Raw genomic sequence first — 7,932 nt, 5'->3', positions numbered from 1 at the left:
AGAGAGAGAGAGAGAGAGAGAGAGAGAGAGAGAGAGAGAGAGAGAGTTTGCTATAGAAATAGATTTTACTCAACAGGGAAATAGGAGGGAAAGGAGAGAAGGGCATGGGGAGAATTAGAGGGATGGTGTATCAAGGGAGGGATTAGTTCCTAAGAAAAACAAACTCTAAGTAGATAACAAAAATATTTATAATTCTTTTTGAAGTGGCAAAAAATGGAAATATTAAGAAGTGCCCATATATTGGGGGAATGGAGGAATATCTTATGCCTCATAAATGTGATGGAATTCTGAACTCTCATCAGCATAATGACCAACTAGGATCCAGAGAAGTATTGGGTTAAAAAGTGGCCTACCTTCTAATGGACAGAGATGAAGAACTTAGAGTACAGAATAAGGGTTTTGTTTCTTTGTATTCGGTTTGTTGGTACATGGCCAAAGTGGAAATTTATTTTGACTGACTCCACATGTTTGTTTTATTTTTGTTTGTGTGTGTGTTCTCAATTGGTGAGCTGAGGGGTTAGAGTGGGAGGATGAGAAGGCAGATCTTAGCCTATTAAAATAAAATAATATGTGTATGTGTGTATTTAAAGAAATTCAACTCAGCAAGGCAGCAGACTGATCACAATAAAGGGAAATACTCAAGGAAATCTAGAAAAACAAATATAAAACAAGATCAACATTAGAAATAGGATTTATTTTTCAAAATTGGATTGCAAATTTTCAATGAAAAATGAACAGAATTTTATTTTTTAATTGTGTATTGAAATTATAAAATTCAACAAACTGCACTCTTTCCAAAAACAGCAAGAAAAGTCAAATTACATTTAACTTCAAACTCAAAAACATCAAAGAAAAATTAAATAACATGAAAGAATAGATTGTTGATTATTTAAAAATTATAGTGAGGATATATTTAAAGATTATAACAATAATGCTAAAAAAACCGTTTTAAAAGAGACAGGAAGGATAAGATAAAACAGTATTCAAACTCCTAAAACAAAGCAAAGTCTGAAATAACTTTGAAAAAAAATAACCCTAGATGAATCCCTGTAAGTAAGAATTCAGTGGAGGTGATATGGAACTGTGCTAGGTTGATGAGCAGAAGTTGTCAATCCTTCTTACTTGACTTCCCCACCTCTAAACCCCCTCCCCACCTCCTACTTGCCACTTCTTTTCTCCTCTCTCCATTGCGAGCCAGACCAAAGTTAGGCTAGTCAAGGCACCCAAATTAGAGGTGGATTTAAAATACAAGGAGCTCTCATGAATTTTATCCATTAAATCCAATTAAAACCAACTTAAGCAATTAGTCATCAAAAGGACATATTTCGAAGTTTATAAAAATATAAAAGTAACTACCTTATGACTCCACAATCACCAGGTCACGAAACCTAGGGAGGAGAGCAGAGTCCTTGAAAGTGGGCGCATTTCAACTGCTGCCCCAGAATCCTGGCAGTTTGACACTGCCTAGAAGAAACAAAAAGTTAGGTTGGCTAGGTAGCTCAGTGAATAGAGTATCGGTCCTGGAGTCTGGAGGACCTGCTTTCAAATCTAGCCCCAGACACTTAATGCAGAAAACTAGCTGTGTGACCTTGGGCAAGTCACTTAACCCTCTTTTTTTTTTTAAAACTTTTGTATTTCCCGTCACCTGGTGTATCACGCACCAGGTGAAGCTAAACAAAGAGATAAAGAAAGGCAAATGAAGAAAAAGGCAATAGTTGTGGCAACAGTGGTGAAAGTAACCCCAGGCGTCCTCTCAATGGTGACAGCAGGGCGGGTCCCCTCTTCCCAGCAGGGGGTGAGCGCCTACCAAAGCATGACTGCTCCTCCAGCCTCAAAGCAATAGCTAAACCAGCCGTTAAGAAGGCAACGGAAAGGACAAGACCTGTATTCGTACCACTCACGGTAGTTATATAGCTAGTCACAGCCCTCCCATCTCCTACCCCCCAAACTGTTATTGGTTTCATCCAGAATTTGCGTTCACATTTCTCTCTGTGCTCCGAGAAATTATAAAGATGAATCGATCACTTTTTTGTAGTTCTGAGCCTTTAGGGAAGATGGTTCTGCTAAATATACATCATAGTTGTGAAATCTGTTTTATTTCTGTCTCCTAGAAGTTCCCCCTCCCCATGGCCTGTTTCAGCTGTATTTGAGTAATGAAACACAGATCATAGCAATGCAGTGCTTAATCACATTTGGCTTCATTAAACCAACTTAAACAATAAGTTGAGCAGGAAGCTCATAGGAAGTTTAAAGAAAGAGAAGTTTTTCAAAATAACACATACTCTTATGATGGGGACAGTAAGGGGAAAGGCAAGATAGAGGGAGAGAAAGAGATGACCAGTCTTGGACTTGCCCATCCGGATGACTTTGGAAAAGCTGGATACTCTTAGATATTCCTTGGGCCATCCCTGCAGTTCTGTGCTAGCAACTACATCACTGCAACTGCTCTCTTGACTTCACATTTCTTGCTCTCCACAGCTTCTGCTTTTGCATTTTCTGGCTCTTTAGTTTGGTTGGATCTTTTCCAGATGTACCCCCGTCTCTGTGGTTCTTCTCATTCTCACCTTTTTGGTCCTATTCCATGGTTGTCTGAAGGCACATGGCTTTCTGAGATTGTCACAGGTAGCTAGTTATACAGGAGCTAGAAGGGGATGGTTTGAAATCCCATTAGCCTTAGTTCTCCACTCAACAGAGCAATTCTCAATGAAAAGACCACTTGGAATTATGTAGTCATGGTTTCTCCATCAGTCACTTGGGAATTTCTTGCCCAGTTTAAATTCAGTAAAGGTCTGAGAGCCTTAGAAAATATTTCTGGTAGAATCCATAAAAAAATCATTCATAGGGCTAAGATTGTATCTGTTAGAGTCATAATGCAAAAGATATGTTTATCATTTCCCAAATTCCTGACTCAATGGAGAGTGTGCACATGTGTACACACATGCACACACACACAACAGTAGTTTCATTAAGGAACACACAAAATCTTGTCAATTTTGTCAATGTAGCAATTGTCTCCTATTTATTACTTTTATGTGGTCACAAATATTTCTTGATTTAGTTTCTCCTTTGGGAAATCCAATACAGTGCTTTGCACAAAGTATACACTTATTAAACGTTTATTGTTGTTAGGAAGAGAAAAGTGAGAAAAATTTAAAACTTTAAAAATATTTGCCTTTCACCATACTTTTAATACATGTAAAGACTGTAGATGTTTTTACTATCATTTGTTTATATAATAATTCAATGAGAAAACAAAATAGACTACTGGAAAATGCATTTGACTGGGCAACAGAAACCTGTGTTCTAATTCCAGTTATAGCTTTTCCTAAGATAAAGAGGTGACTTCCAGGCACTTCAATGTTCTTTTTACAATTTCTCTTTTTCTTTTTACAGATAGAGAGGGACTACTTGACATAGTCCATAGCATGCTAGACATGGAGTAAGGAAGACTTGAACAGGACCATTTCTATCTGAGCTCCTTTGAAAAAGATATGAAAAATGAGATGAATAATAATTACAACCCCTTTTACATAATACTTTACATTTTACAACCTATGAGGCAGATAATGCATTTATCAGTATCCCCCATTTTACAGAGGAAGACAAAGGTCTCAACTTCCATAGAGTTTTCAGGCTGAAAAGGGGAACAGAGTTGTCCCTGTCTCAATGGGTCCCGAGGAGGAATCTATGCTTCACTTCCAGGGGATGGTATGTGAGAATAGACTGGTATTCACTGCTTGCTGCTAACTGTAAGTGAATTGACCTGTAATCTGAGAGACACAAATCTGACAGACAAGTTCAATATGCAGGGCCAAATATATAAGGAGAAAGACAGATATATCTAGTAACAAGCAGTTGATTAGGCCAAGTATCCTTTTACTAAATTATTTAGGCTGTAGAAAAGAATATAATTTCAGGTTGAGTAGCTGAGAATTAACACACACTTTAGTAGCTCAGATGTATCCCACCCAGACTTAGCATAAGGGATAATGATTAACATTGTGTTTGTATTTTTGTTTCACAAATGTCTTTTCCCTTTGTCTAATTGTTCCCATGTCATTCAGAAAAAAAAAAAAAGTTCTATTCCAGGGATTTAACCTTTCACTTGACTATGAAGGTAGGCAGATGACAAGCCCATGTATTAATTTACCCAGTTGTTTGGGATATGGAATGACTATGGATTCAGATTGACAACAGCAAAATTTCATATACCTGCATTGTACTTTTACTATCTTTTACTGACCACTTGCTCTAATTAGAGAAATTTGTCATAAAAGGAGAAAACAGGGACATGCTAGATATGACAGGATAAAACACCCTTAGCTCTGTTTGAATTCAGGTAAGAGTCATTTTAATTCCATCTCATAGCCAGACTCAGGAATAGCCAGGTGAAAAACATTCCTTTTCAAAGGAAGACAATGGGGAAACTGAGTCAGGAGGGTCCCATATTAGACTGAGGCTAAAATTGTCCTCTTGGCTTTTCCTAAAAGCAAAGCTTCACCTGTAGCAGGATTCCCTCTAAGTATATTGTGGCATCTCTCTCAGATACTGATTTAGTGCAGACAGCTATATTTAAATTCAAACTCAAAATAAAACTAGTTGCAGTCCCAATGTCTTTTACCTCAAATGACAAGTCTCACCAATCACAGCTTAGGGCTAGATAGAATTGTTTTTACTCTGATGGAATTAAAATAAGCAATGAAAGTTTACCATGACTTACATCCATAAGATATTTAATTTCTCAGTAAGCCAAGCTCATTGTTTAGGAACTCCATAACCCAAACAAGCTTTTATTTTTTCCTGGGGCTGATGACCTTGCCCACCAGATGGTTTCTAGAGATCTGTCAAGTTTACAAATAAGGAGAAATCAATAGGGACCCCAAAAAGGGGCTGATCTTCCTGGCCACCCTATGATATTCTTCTGGACTGATGAAAGCCACATACTTTCTGCATGGGGGGGGGGGAGGACTCCTTAATGGCTACCCAGAGTCTCATCTGGTCAAATCACAAGGACACTCTTCCAGTGAGTGAGCCCCAAAGCAAAATGCTAACCTCAGAGTATATATGCCCTTTTTTAGGGTCATAAGTCATCACAACCCTTGTGACTCAGAGTCTAATTAGAAATTAACAAAATGGGGGTGGCTAGGTGGCACACTGAGTAGAGCACCAGCCCTGGAGTCAGAAGGTCCTCAGTTCAAATCCAGCCTCAGACACTTAACACAAAAACTAGCTGTGTGACCTTGGGCAAGTCACTTAACCCCAAATGCTCTCCAAAAACAAACAAAAAAAAAGGTGTGAAAGCCTTCCTACAAGCAAGCCTCACCTAAGCAAGCTTCCCTTAATGGGCTCCACATGAAGTCTATTAATGAGTGGTGAAGATCTTACATCCCATTAACATTATATGTGGTTCAATAATGTATAAGTTTATGTTCCGTTCATGTACCCCCATTTGTTGAGGCATTCCCCAGTCAATGTCCATTTACTTTGTTTCTAGTTCTGTGCTACAAAAATAGATGCTATAAATATTTATTGAATATAGGGTCTTTCTTTTTATCATTGCCCTCTTTAGTATATATATATACCTCGCTAAGGAATCTCACTATTTAAGTATAAAGGAAGGTAGCATTCCTTCAAAATAAGATATTATGATGACATTGGTAGAGTATAAATTCCTTGAGAATAAATGTTGTTTCTTTTTTTTGTTTGTTTCTTAAAAAAAAGTATCTTCTTAGCACAGTGCATGGCATGTAGTAGATATTTAATAAATGATTGAATGATTAAACTCCTTTTAAAACAATTACATATAACAGTAAATATTTACATGATTAAATATAATTCTTTAGATTAAGTATTTGGTGGTAGACCCCCTCAGATTCCAGAATTGCTCCTCATAGAGAATAGAACTTCAGCCATCTTTTGTTGGTGCCATCCCCAAAGCCCTGCCATTATTTAGTCTTCAACTCTCTTTGAGTATTGTGGCTATCATATGCAATACTATAAATAACAAACCCTGCTATTCCAAACATGGACCTACCACACACTCAGCCCACATCTTCATTTTCATGACCTTGACCTCTCACAGATCCTGAAATCATTCTTACTGTCTATTTCAGTAATTTGAGGAAGAGCTTTAATCAGACGATTGATTAGGATTAAAGAGTTATAGAATGATTTTAAAAAATATTTCTATCATTCTCCATAGATAAGAACTTTTTGTTTTTGAGGTAGGGAGCAATATAATGATGACTAAGGAATTGAACTAGAATTCTTGTCTATCATAACTTAGGAAAGCATAAGCAGTTTACAAGGTTTTTCTTTTTTTTATACTTATGCCCTGAGGAATTAATTAAATGGGATTTAGACAAATGAACACCAAAGCCAACAGGTCATCTTGGATAAGCCATTTTTATTTTGTAGTAATTGGAGGCCATAATTATAATTCTCTTATTTAGAATATCCAGAATCTTGGTGGAAGCGTTCGTGCATTTAATTACGCATAATTTTTTTTAAAAAAAGGACAAAACAAAACTACTTGGATTGAGTATTTTTTTGCTTGTTAAAAATATTGAGTGAAAATCATCATTAAAAATAAATTTAGGTGAAAAAAAATTTTTAACATGACTGCTCTAAGCTGTGACACTAAGGAAATCACAACTACTCGATTACTCTTAGTATGTATTTGGAAACTTCTACTTGTATCTGAGCAAATAAAAATTCTCTACCAAAGAGCATCTTGGGAACATGTACATTCTTGGAACAAATCCAAATCTGAAAAGCTGAGAGCATAAAATTTGCTACAGTCAAATCCTAATCAGTAGAAAATTCTGTAAAAATTGACTAATAATTTTCCCCCAATAAATATATTTAATCATGGAACATTTGACAACCTGATTCAGTTCCCAAAAGTCCAGATAATTACTAAACCTTGCTTTTATCAAGAAAATTAATAAATAAGTATATAAATATTTGTGTTTACTTTTATCAACAAAATTAATTAACCACTACATAAATATTTGGGTTTACCTAAAATTATACCTTTGTTGATATAAAGATGGCTTCTCAGCTGCATTCCTATAACTGGTTATCTAACTTCTTTGTGAATACCTCTCTGGTGACAGGGAGCTCACTACTTCACAAGGTAACTGTAGCAGCAAGCACCCTGGAGTTCCTAGGGTGGCTGCTCACACAGGTTCTTGGATCTGCTTTGTTAAAGGAAAGCAACTCAAAATGGGTTAACAAGCTTACTTTAATCAGTCAGACCATATATCGTTTACCTTGTTCAGGGGAAATAGGTCAGCACCCCGAACTTCAAAGTATACAGGCAGAATTATCAAGACAGAAACAGATCAAGTAGACAGATTTCCAAACTGTCCAGCCATACCCAGTCAACATCTGGGTTTCCACATCTGGGTTTTTCAAAGCCGGGGGACTCTCAACAATGGCTTCCCAGAATTCAGATCAAATCACAGAACACTTCTCAAAGTGAGTCCCAAAACAAAGCTACACATCAGGGCTTATATAGCCTTCTCCTGGCTCAGAGAATGTAACAACCTTATTGACTCACTGGCCAATCAAGAAGTATCTACTGAAAAACAAGCCTCCCTCCCCAGGCTTCAGGTGCCCTTTAGCCTAGGGGCAGGGAAGATCTTTAAAATTTACATTCTCATTACAGTAACCCAGTAATATTTGGACAACTTTAATTAGTAGGAACTTCTTTTTCCTTTTTAAATTTTTTCTATTTTTTCCCTTTAAACTGAACATTAATAAGCATGATCATTTCAAACTACCAAGCAGAACAATAAAATATTACATATGAAATTGAATTTCTATTATGGAAAGCTTCTCTTCTGGGTATTTTTTTAATGTTTTATTGATACCTGGCTTTCCTTTCTACTCTTTGTGTTGCTATCTTCCAGGAAGGTGTCCTTTAGT

The sequence above is a fragment of the Petaurus breviceps genome, unplaced genomic scaffold (assembly GCF_028583685.1).
Source record: "Petaurus breviceps papuanus isolate PSGF00001 unplaced genomic scaffold, PetGlider_PUasm1.0 79, whole genome shotgun sequence".
Lineage (NCBI taxonomy): Eukaryota > Metazoa > Chordata > Mammalia > Diprotodontia > Petauridae > Petaurus > Petaurus breviceps.
The sequence above is the reverse complement of the archived record's forward strand: the minus strand, read 5'-3'. Positions refer to the sequence as shown.